This window comes from Bombina bombina, chromosome 4 (assembly GCF_027579735.1).
Source record: "Bombina bombina isolate aBomBom1 chromosome 4, aBomBom1.pri, whole genome shotgun sequence".
Taxonomy (NCBI): Eukaryota; Metazoa; Chordata; class Amphibia; order Anura; family Bombinatoridae; genus Bombina; species Bombina bombina.
Genome location: NC_069502.1, coordinates 472,051,508 through 472,068,005, shown reverse-complemented (window position 1 = coordinate 472,068,005; position 16,498 = coordinate 472,051,508).

Genomic DNA, 16,498 nt, shown 5'->3' with positions numbered 1-16,498 from the left:
AGACTTTCTATTACACATGTGTATTAATTTTCAGGCGAATATTATTTATCTTAAACAAAAACAAATATCCGAATGAATGCACCAACGAAATTTAAAGAAAACTAAAACATTTATTTGTTTCCTTTTAACTAGATTTTTTAAGCCTTAATACTTAGGGGTCGATTTATGAAGCAACGGATGCTGCTTCAGACCCACTCCACTTCAGGTCCGCCTGAAGCGGAAGTTAAGTAGCAGCGGTCTTAAGACCGCTGCTCCTTTACTCATCCGCCACCTCTGAGGTGGTGGACAGCAATCAGCCCGATCAGATACGATCTGGTTGATTGACACCCCCTGCTAGTGGCCGATTGGCCGCAAATCTGCAGGGGGCGGCGCTGCACCAGCAGTTCACCAGAGCGTATGCTGTCGGCATTTATCAATGTGCGGTGGACATGATACGATACAGCGTATCATGTCCGCCCGCACCTTAATAAATTGACCCCTTAATGCGCTCTTGAGAGCGCACTAACCCAATCGTCTTCTTGCCAGATCCCTGGCTGCTCAAACAGGAGGCTTAGCATGCTCAGCACCCAGGACTTTCACTAACTAACAAATGTAAATATTAAACGAAAGTTCGATTTTTGTTTAGTTTTCAACTAAATGAAAACCGAATAGTTCAGAGAACAAATATTCTGGGAAATAAATTTCCTCGAAAATTAGTTACGAAATTTTCTGCCTGCACATCCCTACTTTCAATGTATATGTTCATTTACTTTGGTTCTTTTGTGTAAGTTCAGATAATGACAGTGTACATAGCAACTCATAATTTTGTATATAAACTAAAAGAAGAATTATTTATTTTTTTATTTTACTTTATATCTGCATAATATAACAGATTAAATTAAGAAAAAAAAAATTAATACAAATATATGATCCTTCTTTTTTTTTGTATTTCTTTTTTTATTATAGATTTTGAACATATAATAATAACAAAACTTGATGCTACTACAAACAAATATTACAATGCATCTCTACATTCCATTACAAAAACCATTTCTTTACACTATATCACTTGTAGATAAAAATATCATAAACATAGGCATCTTATACAATACTATTATATCATATTGAACAAAAAAATTTTATTATCAAAAATATTTACTCATGATGCCAAATGTTAAAATTAAATCCTATTACTTCAGTATTACCTATGGGCCCATACCTTGGGCCCAACCCTCATACTTTACTCTTTCGTGAGTGGGAGGGGGGGAAGAGGGGAGGGGAAAAAAAATATATAAAGGGAGGAGAGAAGGATCTGAGGTGTATCTATCTCTCTACTAACGCACTTCTCCATACCTACCAAATCCCCAATAATACTATCTCTCATTCACAGGAAATCCTTTAATAAACAATGCCCATTTTTTGAAAAACGCACAAATGTCCCTATCACTGTTCATATCTACATTATATTGTTCAAGTATATATTGTTTTTTCAGGTAGTTTTTGACTTCTGCTAATTTAGGATTATCTGCTACCTTCCATTTCCTAAATATCAAATTTCTAACTGCCAAGATAATTGCATTAATTCGCTTCCTATGCTGAGAATTTTGTGTCTCGTCCCAAAGGCAGACTATCTGTCTTATATTAAGGTTCCCAATGGGAAGCTTCAAGGATTTAGAGGCCCAGTAAGCAACTTTCTGCCAAATCTGGTAGATTGTAGGGCATTCCCATATCATATGGGTTAAGTTGGCCCCTAGATAGGAGCACTTTGGGCACACCTGAAATGCTGAGTTACCCCATTTAAGCCCCCTCTCTGGGTTGTAGTAAGTTCTATATAGTAGTTTCACATGGGATTCAATCCAAGTTGAGGATAGTGTGCTTTGGTTCACCAGTTCAATGGATCTTTTAATGTGAGGGATACTTATCTCTACATCCGCAGTTAACTTAGTCCACTGCAAAGATATCTCTCTAAAGTTGGAGTCATTTAATCTAGAAATTATTGTTTGATAGCCCGTGGATATTGAATAGAATCCATTTTTAACCATTGCAATCCATGTCTCAAGATCTCCCCAGTTCCAACTCCCCTCATAATCCTTAATAAGCATATACGCATAATGTCTGGCTTGTAAATATGCATAGAAATCTTTATTCTCTTATTTAAATTCCTGTCTCAGTGTACTAAATGTCTTAATTGTGGAGTTCTTCATATCCACTAACTGAACAATACTACATAGACCTAATTCTCTCCATGTCTGAAAGACTTTTGACTGAGAGCCATCTTGGAATTCTGGATTTCCCAGGATTGTTTGGTATCTAGAAATGTTGGTTTTAAGTGATAGCAGGGAAATAATTTTTCGCCATGCTATTATGGGCGTATAGATAAATTTGAGGAGCTTAATTTTTATTGGTGTATTGCTAGATTCGCAGTGAATTAGGGAGACTGGCAGGAAAGGGTAGGTCATATTATTCTCAAGTTTATTATTAGTTACGTATCCTGCATTCGCTATCCAATCCAGTACAATTCTAGCCAGGAACACCAAATTATATATATGGATGTCAGGGAGTGCCATACCTCCATATTTTTTAGCTAGACAAAGTTTCTTAAATGATATTCTGGGCTTCTTACCCTGCCATATAAACCTCCGAATTGAAGTATATAGGTCTCTTAAATCCTTCCCTTTCAGCAACACAGGAGTATTTTGGAGAGCGTATAACATTTTTGGCAATAAGATCATCTTAAATAAGGCTATTCGGCCTGATATTGAAAGTGGGAAAATTTGCCAATTCCTCATACTCTCTTTGACTTTTTCAATTATGGGAGAAATATTGAGACTATACCAAGTTGTAGGTCGTTGTGATATAGTTATTCCAAGATATTTGAAAGCTTCAGATGCTAATCTAAAGGGGGTCTCATACCTATCCTCCCTTCCTTCCAATACCCAGAAGATCTCTGATTTCGAGACATTTATCCTGTATCCATAAAAGGAGCCATAAACTTCAATAATTGATAGTATTTTTGAGATATTTTGTCTAGCGTTGGAGACATAGAGAAGAATATCGTCTGCATATAGAGTAATTTTCATTTCTTTTGCTCCTATTCTGATACCTTCAATATGCTGACGTAGCATAATTGCCAATGGTTCAATTGATATATTGAATAAAAATGGAGATAGCGGGCAGCCCTGCCGAGTACCTCTTCCAAGACAAATATCAGATGAAAGAATATTATTTACTACTGTTTTTGTAATTGGCGTATTATACAAATTGCGTATAAAGTTAACAAAATGATCTTTAAACCTGAACTTAGTCAGAGAGAATATTAAGTGGTCATAATGAATTGAATCGAACGCTTTTTCAGCGTTGATTGAAATAAGCGCAGGGTCTACTAGATTGCTCCCATTAGAAATTGGTACTTCCTTTAAGTTGTTATAAAAGTCTAACACCAAGAAAATTTCTCCTAATCTTAGCTGCAGAGTTTCTTTTATACATGAAACCTGCTTGGTACTCATGTATTATAGTGGGTAGAACCCTTTGTAGCCAATTAGCAAGTATAAAAGTAAGCAATTTATAATCAGAGTTTAGTAGTGCTATGGGGCGATAAGATTCTTTTTTAGTCGGGTCCTTACCCGGCTTCAAAATCAGCATTGATTTTAATTGATTCTAATAAAATAAAAAAGCCCCCCAAAATAAAAAAATTCCCTACCCTATTCTACATTTAAAAGATACCAGCTCTATTACCTTACCAGCCCTTAAAAGGGCCTTTTGTGGGGCATGCCCCAAAGAATTCTGCTCTTTTGCCTGTAAAATAAAAATACAAACCCCCCAACATTAAAACCCACCACCTATATACCCCTACTCTAACCCACCCAAACCCCCCTTAAAAAAACCTAACACTACCCCCCTGAAGATCTTCCTACCTTGAGTCGTCTTCACTCAGCTGAGCCGAATTCTTCATCCAAGCGGGGGTTGAAGAGGTCCATCATCCGGCTGAAGTCTTCATCCAAGCGGGGGCTGAAGAGGTCCATCATCATCCGGCTGAACTCTTCATCCAAGCGGGGGCTGAAGAGGTCTTCCATCCGGCTGAAGTCTTCTATCAAGCGGCATCTTCAATCTTCTTTCTTCCGGCTCCATCTTCATCCCGCCGACGCGGAACATCCTTCCTCCACGACGAACTCCCGACGAATGAAGGTTCCTTTAAGGGACGTCATCCAAGATGGCGTCCCTTCAATTCCGATTGGCTGATAGGATTCTATCAGCCAATCGGAATTAAGGTAGGAAAAATCTGATTGGCTGATTGAATCAGCCAATCATATTCAAGTTCATTCGGATTGGCTGATCCAATCAGCCAATCAGATTGAGCTCGCATTCTATTGGCTGATCGGAACAGCCAATAGAATGCGAGCTCAATCTGATTGGCTGATTGGATCAGCCAATCGATGGAGGAAGGATGTTCCGCGCCGGCGGGATGAAGATGGAGCCGGAAGAAAGAAGATTGAAGATGCCACTTGATAGAAGACTTCAGCCGGATGGAAGACCTCTTCAGCCCCCGCTTGGATGAAGACTTCAGCCAGATGATGGACCTCTTCAGCCCCTGCTTGGATGAATACTTCAGCCGGATGATGGACCTCTTCAGCCCCCGTTTTTTTAAGGGGGGTTTGGGTGGGTTAGAGTAGCGGTATGTGGGTGGTGGGTTTTAATGTTGGGGGGGTTGTATTTTTATTTTACAGGCAAAAGAGCAGAATTATTTGGGGCATGCCCCGCAAAAGTCCCTTCTAAGGGCTGGTAAGGTAATAGAGCTGGTATCTTTTAAATGTAGAATAGGGTAGGGAATTTTTTTATTTTGGGGGGCTTTTTTATTTTATTAGGGGACTTAGAGTAGGTGTAATTAGCTTAAAATTGTTGTAATCTTTTTATAATGTTTGCAAATTATTTTTATTTTTTTTGTAACTTAGTTCTTTTTTTATTTTTTTGTACTTTAGTTAGTGTATTTATTTGTATTTATTTGTAGGTATTTGTATTTAATTTATTTAATTTATTTAATGATAGTGTAGTGTTAGGTTTAATTGTAACTTAGGTTAGGATTTATTTAACAGGTAATTTTGTATTTATTTTAACTAGGTAACTATTAAATAGTTATTAACTATTTAATAGCTATTGTACCTGGTTAAAATAAATACAAAGTTGCCTGTAAAATAAATATTAATCCTAAAATAGCTACAATGTAATTATTATTTATATTGTAGCTATATTAGGATTTATTTTACAGGTAAGTATTTAGCTTTAAATAGGAATAATTTATTTAATAAGATTTAATTTATTTTGTTAGAATAAAATTATATTTAACTTAGGGGGGTGTTAGTGTTAGGGTTAGACTTAGCTTTAGGGGTTAATACATTTATTAGAGTAGCGGCGAGGTCCGGTCGGCAGATTAAGGGTTAATACTTGAAGTTAGGTGTCGGCGATGTTAGGGAGGGCAGATTAGGGGTTAATACTATTTATTATAGGGTTTTTGAGGCGGGAGTGAGGCGGATAAGGGGTTAATAACTTTATTATAGTAGCGGTGAGGTCCGGTCGGCAGATTAGGGGTTAATAATTGTAGGTAGGTTGCGGCGACGTTGGGGGGGACAGATTAGGGGGTAATAAATATTATGTAGTTGTCGGCGATGTTAGGGGAAGCAGATTAGGGGTACATAGGGATAACGTAGGTGGCGGCGGTGTGCGGGGGACCTCGGTTTAGGGGTACATAGGTAGTTTATGGGTGTTAGTGTACTTTAGAGCACAGTAGTTAAGAGCTTTATGAACCGGAGTTAGCCAAGAAAGCTCTTAACTCCTGGCTTTTCTCTGCGGCTGGAGTTTTGTCGTTAGAGTTCTAACGCTCACTTCAGCCAAGACTCTAAATACCAGCGTTAGAAAGATCCAATTGAAAAGATAGGCTACGCAATTGGCGTAGGGGGATCTGCGGTATGGAAAAGTCGCGGCTGGAAACTGAGCATTAGACCCTTTCCTGACTGACTCTAAATACCAGCGGGCGGTAAAAACCCGCTTTAGGACCCCCTAACGCTGGTTTTGACGGCTAACGCAGAACTCTAAATCTAGGCAATAATTTTTCTTTTTAGTGCTATTATATAAGAGGTAATTTCTCCTCTTAACACAGCCTTTGCCGTGTTATGGTTTATTTATATAGTCGTAATTAAAATGGACAAAATCTTCAAACTTTATCCTTAAAAATTCTTTGAACTTTATATCATTTGTCAAAAATTTTGGGAACCAAAAGCGCGGAAGGGTATAAGTAAGGCTTGGAACAGGGATCGAGAGGGAAATTGGAGCCTGATCTGATATTGAGATAGGATATATATTCATCCTAATATTTAAGCTTGCAGTCTTATCATTTACTAGGAATAAATCAATCCTTGAAAGGGATTTATGTGCTTTAGAAAGACACGTAAATTCCCGAACATCCGGATTCATACTACGCCAAATATCTCTGAGTGTCAAATTTGAAACAATTTTCCTGAACATTTTAGACTCAAGTGCATCCCTCTTGGTTTTAACTGATTTTACCTTTTTCCTATATCTATCTAGGGGGTATTGCGGAGCCATATTGAAGTCCCCTCCCATAATTACGTATCCCTCTGCACACTGTAGTATCCTTAGTTGGAGACTGTCCCAAAAACTCAGTGTCACATTGTTTGGTGCATATACGTTACATAATGTGTAAATAGAGTTACCTATTTTTAGCTTTAACAGGAGGTATCAACCTCCTAAATCCGTATATATTTGTAATGTTTGTGCTTTAATTTTTTACCTCTCCAACCCAGGAGGTTTTTAATTTAGCGGTCTCTTTTAAATTTAGGTGAGTTTCCTGTAGGCATGCTATAGAACAATTTAATTTCTTCAGTTGAGATAACACTGTCTTCCATTTTACGTGGGAATTAAAGCCAACAATGTTCCATGAAATTATATTCATATAACTCATAGAGTCAGCAATATTTTTAGTATAAATAAAGATAGTTTTGAATCCTTCGGAGAGAGGGAAAAAAAAAAAGATTTCCCCCTCCTACCCCTCCCACCCCACCTGAATCCTGTAGGTAGTCTTTATTAATATCCCAGCTAACTGCACATATTCGATATGTGGGGTAATTGCCCTTCCCTCTTCCATTTTGAGAGGACCCCATACTAAGAATAGTAAACACAAAAGAGAAATATAAAAACAAAAAATTCCCTGGTCTTAACACTATCTTCATAAATCCTTATAGTATTTTGTTTTCTATCAAAAAGTTTTCAGCAGCCTTGTGGTTATCAAAAAAATATGCCTTATCCCTGTATGTCACTTTTAGTTTGGCTGGGTACAGCATAATCGCCTGCACGCCCTGGTTAATTAGCTTTGTACATATGGGTGACATTTCCTTTCTCCTGAAGGATGTCTCATAAGAAAAATCCTGGAAAAGAAATAGTCTAGCCTCCCCTATAAAGATTGGTTGCATTTTTCGATAATACTGCAATAATGTCACTTTATCCTGATAGTTAAGTAATTTAGCAAGTACTGGTTGTGGTCTTACTTCCTTGTTACTGTTAATTGACTGACTACCTAACCTATGAGCCCGCTCCACTATTATATTAGGATAAGTGGAGAGAATGCCCAGGAGTTTGGTCAGATTTAAAGAAATAAATTCTGCCAAGTTTTCATTTCCTTTCTTTTCAGGGAGGCCTACTATCTTTATGTTGTTCCTTCTAGAAAGATTCTCCAAATCCTCAATTTTGTATTGTAATTTAGAGATCAAGGTGTTATTAGTTTTAATTCTAGTTTTCATGCCCTTAGTATTATCCTCGATATCTGATACTCTCTGTTCAACCTCCTGAAGTCTACTGGAAAATTGTCTTACTTCATTTGTTAATATCGTTAAATACTGTTTAATCTCAGATCTGAGTCCTTCGAATTTGGGAGATAAAGCACTTGCAATGCTCTCAACTAGAGTTTGCATATCAAATTGTTCTATGCCCCTGGGTAGGCTAGTGGTGCTCGAGTGTATTTCAGCCATTGTCTCTATTGCCTGTTTATTTCTCTTATCGCTTGATTTCTCGGCCATGGGATAGGTGTTATTTGTAAACTGACGACTTTCTAGAGTGTCAACACCTATAGAATGAGAAACCCCCCAAGCTTTACTGTAGAAGGAGAGTAAGTCAAATTCCTTCTTAACTGCTTTATACAACCCTTTCCCATTGTATCTTATCGTACTTTCTATCTAGCAACATACATTAATAAGATCACATCATATAAGTTTAGCATTCGCTATATAGAGAGAGATTTTAAAGCAAGATCAAGCTTTACAGGACCTAAAATTCATTATAAGGTTAGACACAGTTACAAGCAAAAATTAGTAAGCTTCTGTTAACTCTGATTAAACAAATAACCCTGAGAGGGTTGATTTACCTCCCTGAGTGTGGTGTTCCTTGAATACCACCTATCCTAGATAGAGAAGGATTTATCCAATAATTGTATCTAAGAGTGTTAGACTGAATTCCCTTTTAGTTAGTACAGGCTTTCAAGCCATGCAACTTATTTGGATATTCCAGCCTATTTTTTTTTTTCTATTAACCTCTGCCTGTAGGAGTAGGAAATTTTACTCTATGTAATAGCGAGGGCCTTCTAATCTATTAAAGTGAGATCTTAATTTGCTTTAAAGTTAATACATCAGAGTTTGAATATAAGATATGTGTTATTTATAGCCTAACAGCTTTCTGCAATGTTAGCACCTATATATTAGGCATCTCCTCAAGTTTTTCTATAAAAGAAGAATCAGTCAGACTCATTTGCAAACCCCCTGCCTACTGTATCTTATGAAACATTCTATTTAGCAGTATTTAAATACAGTAATAAAGACATATCATATGGATTCAGCAATAGCTCAATAGATGGATTTCAAAGCCAAGTCAAGCTTCAAAGGACAGAAAACACATTTTAAGGTTAGACACAGTTGCTAGCAAGGATTAATAAGCAGAGTCAGCAGTTCTGATAACTTTGTGGTCAAATCTCTTCCTAAACCAGTTACTTCATTTCTTTGCGGAGCAAAAAGTCAGTGTCTCTTTTCTTAATTCTTGGTCTTAATGTCCCTCAAGCCTAGGAATCACCCTCTTTAGTGAAAAAAAAAAATCAGAGCTCCTGTGTATTTAGGTTGTTATAAACTCTAGAGGAGTTCCTCTAAATCTTTAAACTTTTGAGAGCCTTGGCTTAAGTAACTTAAGGGTTCCTTGAAAAGTAAGGGTTTTAAATAGGGGCTGTTTTCCTGTTATTCAGTGCTTAACTTGTTTTTAAATAATTATTAAATAATTAGTAAAAGCCTTGTATAAAGAAAAAAACAAGCAGAACTGTCCCCCTCCTATTGCTCCCAGGTATTTCAGAAGCAATGTCCACTTTCTTTTTAGGACAAATAAATGTCTTATGTAGCAGGCTGGTGTCTTATACTAAATTCAGTCCCAGGAGTTTATCCTATGCAGCAGCAAGCTCAAGCACCTGAGGCCCAAAGAGACATAGCAAGCAAGCAGGAAAAGTTATGCCTAGAAAGTGAAGCACAGAGACATAAGGCAGTCCAGAGACAGTAGAATCGCTTATGCTAAAATACTTGCTATTAGTCATGTGTTTCCGTCTTTCAGGCCGGTCCCAAACAGAGTCCTCCATCTGCCGTGGCCATCTTGCTCCTCTTTGTATTGGGGGTTTTTATTGGCGGGTCAAGCCTTACGGCTTGCTTTCCTCTGATCCACCTCAGCGTCTATCCGACCTCTATCTCCCTCTCGCAGCACCGGTGGGAGGGAAATAGTACCCAGATAGGAGGGAGATAGTACCCAGGTAAACCACCAGCTACTTCAGTATACTTATTCACTCTTACCGTGGGTACCTCCGCTGTCGCCTGGCTGGCTGCTCCTTTTTGAACCCTCAGATCTCCCAGGGCGGCGTCTCAGTTCTGCCTTTTCCCTCACCAGCCGGGTCAAACCACTGACACACCTCAGGAGGGGGGGAGGGTTACCTTTACAATCTAGTGGCTGCCTTTCTGTTGCCGAATAGCCTTCGATTCCTCCAGCCCAGCAGCCGTTCCTGTCTCCCTCTCGCAGCACCGGTGGGAGGGAGGGTTACAGGAAATGCTCCTATATGCAGACTGCGAACCTTGTTTTGTAGAGGGTATTTTTATTACTCCTCCTCAGGAGCCTTTTCTTCCAGAGAACCGGGTCAGCGTGCTTTTACCCTTCTATCAGCCCAGGATAGTCTAGCTCCTTATCCGCACTTTCTCCCCAGTCACAGGGCTCCAGGCACAGTACCCCTTGCCTTAGGAGCTGGTGCGGGAGTTTACAGAGAAAAGCGCTCCGTGACTTGCGCTTAGCTCCTCCTCCGGATGTCTCATATATAATTCTTCTATTTTACTTTATAAGTTAGGAGTCTGGATAAAGACATTTGTTTTATTTTCTGGGCATGTACTTTTTTTTGTTTTGCCGGTGGCAGTGATGTATATAATAATAGCAATTACTACTATTATTTAGCAGTCCCCAATAAAAATAATAGCTGCCCCTATTAATATCAGGCTATAACTATGTGGCTGTTGGCTACTTAGTTGCTGACAGGAGTTTTTTTGCTCCCAAGCTTTAATTAATAGCAACAGGATAAGTCACTATGCAGCAGCCCTTTCACTATAAGTTGTGCCAAAAAGAGCATCTAGCTCCAAGTCAATATTTGTGCAGGCTTGAAAAAGAGTAGGCTATTTCTAAAGTTGTTTTTTATAGAGAATGGTAGCCTGACAAAATTGTATAATATAAATCATGTGGTGCAGTTGTCACAAATATCTCAGGATTCAGCTGCTAAGGAGTTAACTTTGTGTAGCTTGCACTCAAAACAGTTATTTGTTTTCAAGAAGAATTGTGTTTGTATTTTCTTTGAAGTGCCAGAACCCCCTAAATAGCCACCAAATGTTAGTGTGTATGCATTGAGTCATAAAATCACTGAAGCTCTTAGTCACAGAGATACACAGGATAAAGTTTATGGCTTAAGCTGTCAATAGAATGCATGATGCAAAACAGGCCCTTCATTACAAAAACTGACCAGGTCACTGACAGGACATTGGTATATTATGTACATATGTGGGTTAAAAGTGTTATAACCTTAACGGCAGGTAAATATGACAACCTATGGCATATTTGATATCAAACTGGTCCTCCCAATAAAACTAAGAGGTTCTAAATATGTAAATATAGAAATTTCTTACCTAGCAGGAATGAAAATGGATTGTATAAATTCAGGCAAGAAATTTAGTCTATTGAAGGTTGTAAAGACAGTGGGGTTTCTTAGCCCGCCCAGGAGGGTGTGGTTAAGCAACATGATCTCTGAGAAGTAGGTTTAAGAATCTTATTTTTTAACAATAAGATTGTCATTCTTACAAGGGGAGCTGCTGTACAGAGTACGGAGCCATCTTCTTCTGCCATTCCCCTGGCGCAAATCTTGAAGACTAGGAAAGTATTCAATTCTGTTTTTCTCCTTTTTATTTTAAAATACTGTTTGCGTGTGTAATTTTATTTGTAACAACTTTTTATTAATAATGCATTGTGCATAATATTTTTGGCATAATAAATAATTCCTTTATTAAGTTTGGCCTTTGTCTAATAATTGAACCACGTTACTGAAAGAGACTGGAATATTAGAACTGTATAATTTTCGGTTATTTTCTGCTAAATTGTATTTCTAGAGTTAATGTGTAAAGTCTGGGGTTTTCCTTAAGATTTTCCCTTTAATAAATTTTAAGTGGTGGCAGCATTTGAGCTATAGGAATTATAGTTTATTGTGGGTGGCATTAAAAAGGGAGAGTTGGGCATTTCTCTTACGTCTAGTACAGATTAAGGGAGTGTGAATTAACTCTTGCACCCACTAAACTGAATCACAAGCTTGCCTGGTGTGGCTAAATTGTGACCTATAGGTGACAGAAAAGGGGGCTGAAAACCCTTTCTGTGCCAAATAAGTGACTGGCGCAGGGTTGGATAACCTTGGTTCATCACAAATTGGTGGGCAGCGGTGTAGATCATTTTTTTTATTATTAGATTTTAGTGCTTGTGGATTTGCTAGTGTGGAAATCCCGGTACTAAAAGAGATTGTTTCTTACAATTTCCAAAGGCTAAAACTCAGTGCATTATATAGTGACACATTGCAAACAGTCCCCTTCCCTATTCTCTGTTGTTCTTTTCTATTTTATTTTTGCTATGGAGGCATACGAGCAGCGATCTAAAGAGGCACTTATACTCCTATGCCAGGAGCGGGATATTCCAACACGTTGAAAGAACAAAGATTTACTAATACAAGCTCTTGTTGAATATGATAACAGCCAAATCACACCAGTTGAGGTCTCAGGAGAGATGTCTGCAGCTGGGGGCAGCGATTCATCAGAATCTGGGGATCCCTTGGACTGTTATTTGCAAACTGTTCTTAAACATATGGGCTCAGTGGATGCAAGTTTGCGCATGGAACTGATTACAAAGTTTTATGAAAGACAGGCTGCTGAACAACAAGCTGCTGTGGCTGAGAGACAGGCGTCTCTGGCAGCTGAGAGAGAGGCTCTGGCAGCTGAGAGAGAGGCTCTGGCAGCTGAAAGACAGGCTGCTGAACGACAGGCAGAGAGAGAGTATCAGCTACAGCTTGCACGGTTGGAGAGAGGGATGGTCTCACCTGTTGTTGGTGAACCTAGAGACCCCCCTGCTCCCAGAGTGCGTGCAGAGAATTTTCCCACCCTGGAGAAAGATGGAGATGTGGATGTATTCCTGCGTAGCTTTGAGAAAGTGTGCAGACAGTTCCAGTTGCCAAGGGAGCAGTGGGCCAAGTACCTTACCCCTGGCCTGAAAGGTCCTGCACTGGAGGCGTTTGCTGAACTACCCCCAGAGTTTGATCAGGACTATGATTCCATTAAAGCTGCACTGCAGAGGAGATACAATCTTACTCCTGAAGTTTACCGAAAGAAATTCCGTTCTCTGCAGAAAGGTTTGTCAGAGAGCTATATTACAGCTGTTGGAAACTTGAGGACAGCCTTTAAACAGTGGGTCAGAGGATTAAAAGTTGCCACTATGGAGGAGCTGGAAGATTTGATTGTGAAGGAGCAATTTATGCAGCTGTGCCCAGCCGGAGTTCAAGAATGGGTTTTAGATCGGAAGCCCATAACAGCATTGGAAGCTGGCAAGCTGGCTGATTTTTACACAGCTAACAGGTCTCTAGAGAATGGGAGGAAATCCTTTTCTAAGGGGGGATCCACCTGTAAAGGAGCTGCTGCACGACCCCCCTTCACAAAGCCTGCTGTGCCTTTATCCAGTGTGTCTGCTCCCTCTGGGAAAGGAGGGGCGAGTGCTGCATCTGGGCAGGGGGATACCCGCAGATGTTTTATTTGCAACAAAGTGGGCCACATCAGCTCCACTTGCCCAGAGAGGATTAACTTGGGGCAATCAGATGGAGGGAGTAATCCCTCAGAAGTACCAGCATCTGTTTTGTTTGTTACCTGTCCAGAGGAAAACAACCATGAGAACCTGCAACCTGTGACTGTTGGAGATAAGGTAACCCTAGGGCTAAGGGACACAGGTGCAGAAGTGACTATGGTGCATCCAAAGCTAGTGAACTCTGAGAACATTATCCCTGGAAAGACTCTAGCAGTTAAAGGTATTGGGGGAATGAAACTTGCAGTGCCTATGGCACGTATATATCTTGATTGGGGAGTGGGGAGAGGTTTAAGAAATGTGGGGGTATCTGAAAATATTCCTAATGATGTTTTACTGGGTGCTGATTTGGGTAGATTGTTATCTCTTTATGTGCCTGACAATGCTACATGTGACCTAGTGACATTAGTTGCAGACCCTTATGTGGAAAGGGCTGTGTGTAAAAATGCTCAGAGACATTATGACCAGGAGGGAGGACAGAGTGCATGTGTGCGCAGGGCTGTGCCTGAACTGGGGGTGTCTGTGCTGGGAGGTGAATCTGTGAGAGAAGAGACTGACTGGGGAGAACGACAGACAGACAGTGTGTGTCTTCCTGTACTTAAACCAGCAGTATCGGCAGAATTACCGTTAGCTGTTGGGGGAGAAAGGCAGATAGACTGTGTGGGTCTGTCTGTGCCGGAACCAAGTTTAGCTGTACGGGAAGAGCTTGTCTGTGAGAGAAGGCAGATGAGGGGTGCGTGTCTGTCTGTGATTGAATCAGTGTATTCTATAGAAGGAGGTGAGATTGACGGGGGAGAGAATGACTGGGTGACTGGGCCGCTGGATGATGTGTGCCAGTCTCTGCCAGGGACAATTCTGTACCCTGTGAAAAGACACAATAGTTGGGATAAATGGCAGAAGGAAGATGTGTGCTTGTCTGCACCAGTGTCAAAAGGATACCAGATTCTGTGTGATTATGCAAAGTGGCAGACTGACTGTGAGAGAGAGCAGGGGGGCAAACTAGCCCACTCTAGGACAGAAGCAGAAAAGCCACAGATTTCAGACTGTGTGGGGGAGGAGGGTACAGGATACTCTTTGAGGGACCCCCAGAGTGAGTGTGAAAGATTGTGGGTGACAGAGACCCCAGTAACCTCAGCTGTGACCTATAAACAGACTGCACGGGCTAGGGGACAGAGACTGACACAGACTGCAGGCACAGGGGGGAGGAGTACAGAGAAGTGTATTTACACAGCCCTACAGTGCCATTCAGCAAATACACTGATAGATGTGCAGCATCAGTGTCCCCAGCAGTTAGAACCCACAGTGAGGAGAAGGGGGGCAGTTAGTCAACCCCCTACCAACCATAACAGAGTGCAGAAGTACAGGAATTCTACTCCAGTGGGAGGGCAAGAGCCTACGGTAGTTAAGCAGCAACTGACAGCACACAATATGCTTAGAGAGCACACCATAGGTAGCAAGACACTAGGTTTCACAGGCACCTCTGTAACAGGGGATGATGTGTTGTTCAGGGATAAGATGCAAACCTTATTGGGGGAGGTACCTGCAAAACCCAGAGATGCCATATTCACACAAAAACAGTTGCAGGAGTTTACTGCCAGAGAGGGAGTGTGTGAGATGGTCCATAATGTTCTTGTACTCACGCCCATGAGACAGAACAAACTAGAGGCTGCATGGGAGGGGCCCTGCAATATATTCAATCGGTTGGGTAGAGCAACTAGTGTGTCACTTTTAAAAGGAGGGCATCCTGCTGCCAAAACTGCTAGGTGCAATCTGCCTGGCAATGGTGTTCTCACCGCAAGGGGAAGCTCCTTTTGATACCCATCGGGAGTGGCTTTTGCGTCTCTTATTGGGAGAGGTGTCACAAATATCTCAGGATTCAGCTGCTAAGGAGTTAACTTTGTGTAGCTTGCACTCAAAACAGTTATTTGTTTTCAAGAAGAATTGTGTTTGTATTTTCTTTGAAGTGCCAGAACCCCCTAAATAGCCACCAAATGTTAGTGTGTATGCATTGAGTCATAAAATCACTGAAGCTCTTAGTCACAGAGATACACAGGATAAAGTTTATGACTTAAGCTGTCAATAGAATGCATGATGCAAAACAGGCCCTTCATTACAAAAACTGACCAGGTCACTGACAGGACATTGGTATATTATGTACATATGTGGGTTAAAAGTGTTATAACCTTAACGGCAGGTAAATATGACAACCTATGGCATATCTGATATCAAACTGGTTCTCCCAATAAAACTAAGAGGTTCTAAATATGTAAATATAGAAATTTCTTACCTAGCTGGAATGATAATGGATTGTATAAATTCAGGCAAGAAATTTAGTCTATTGAAGGTTGTAAAGACAGTGGGGTTTCTTAGCCCGCCCAGGAGGGTGTGGCTAAGCAACATGATCTCTGAGAAGTAGGTTTAAGAATCTTATTTTTTAACAATAAGATTGTCATTCTTACAAGGGGAGCTGCTGTGCAGAGTAAGGAGCCATCTTCTTCTGCCATTCCCCTGGCGCAAATCTTGAAGACTAGGAAAGTATTCAATTCTGTTTTTCTCCTTTTTATTTTAAAATACTGTTTGCGTGTGTAATTTTATTTGTAACAACTTTTTATTAATAATGCATTGTGCATAATATTTTTGGCATAATAAATAATTCCTTTATTAAGTTTGGCCTTTGTCTAATAATTGAACCACGTTACTGAAAGAGACTGGAATATTAGAACTGTATAATTTTCGGTTATTTTCTGCTAAATTGTATTTCTAGAGTTAATGTGTAAAGTCTGGGGTTTTCCTTAAGATTTTCCCTTTAATAAATTTTAAGTGGTGGCAGCATTTGAGCTATAGGAATTATAGTTTATTGTGGGTGGCATTAAAAAGGGAGTGTTGGGCATTTCTCTTACGTCTAGTACAGATTAAGGGAGTGCGAATTAACTCTTGCACCCACTAAACTGAATCACAAGCTTGCCTGGTGTGGCTAGATTGTGACCTATAGGTGACAGAAAAGGGGGCTGAAAACCCTTTCTGTGCCAAATAAGTGACTGGCGCAGGGTTGGATAACCTTGGTTCATCACAG